This window comes from Suricata suricatta, chromosome 7, assembly GCF_006229205.1.
Source record: "Suricata suricatta isolate VVHF042 chromosome 7, meerkat_22Aug2017_6uvM2_HiC, whole genome shotgun sequence".
Taxonomy (NCBI): domain Eukaryota; kingdom Metazoa; phylum Chordata; class Mammalia; order Carnivora; family Herpestidae; genus Suricata; species Suricata suricatta.
In genome coordinates this window covers 133,333,174-133,334,028 of record NC_043706.1, presented here as the reverse complement: position 1 = coordinate 133,334,028, position 855 = coordinate 133,333,174, and positions in this window count along the sequence as shown.

Genomic DNA, 855 nt, shown 5'->3' with positions numbered 1-855 from the left:
GAATCTCCTCCAAGGGTACTTCTGATAGAAAAGTATGGGAGACTGCCACATTGCACCTGTTTTGGGTCATGTAATCATTGGTAGGCTTTTATCATTACCTGTTGCCTCTGTATTTCTCCTTGGTAAAATAGTGTGCCCCTGATGTATAGGAACTATATTTATATTTATTTGCTGCTCCATACCTAATGTGATGCTGAGAGTATATGATTTACAAATTCCATCCACACAAATGGATTATCTGATAAAATTTTTGCCTAGGCAAACTTTTTACAAAATGTGATTTGGAACATTGGTCCCTAAAAGAAGTAATTGTGAAGAACAGATGTTTCTAGTTGAAAATAATCCTTTCTGTTTGGTTAAGAAAGGAATAGAAAAATATACTATATAGCTTCAATGTTAAAAGTGAAAAGGGGCATAGGGGATTGTTTAGGAGTAAACTCTGGTTAAGTGCTTACTCATCAGAGATTCTATATTTAAGCACTGATGTTGGAACGAATTCACAAACAAACAATATCCATGAATATTTAAGTAAGCCAGAAGAGTGAAATGAAGAAGTGAGGCCTAGGAAACAGGAACCAAATATCCTCAACTCCATGATCAATTTTGATTTTTAAAAAAATATGTTAGTCTTTGGGACGTTGACTTGATACTAACCTATCTTCTTCAGTTTGAGTTCTACAATGAGTAATCCATTTTATTTCAAAAGTCTTTACTATTGGGTGTTTTTTAGTGAATTTGTTCCTCTTCAAAATCCGTATGTTCCTTGTATAACACCATGAGAAAAGAGAGGTTACTTCTGGTTTCTTAAAGTGTGAAAGGTATATTTTCCAACTCAAAGCTCCTATTTTTCTAACA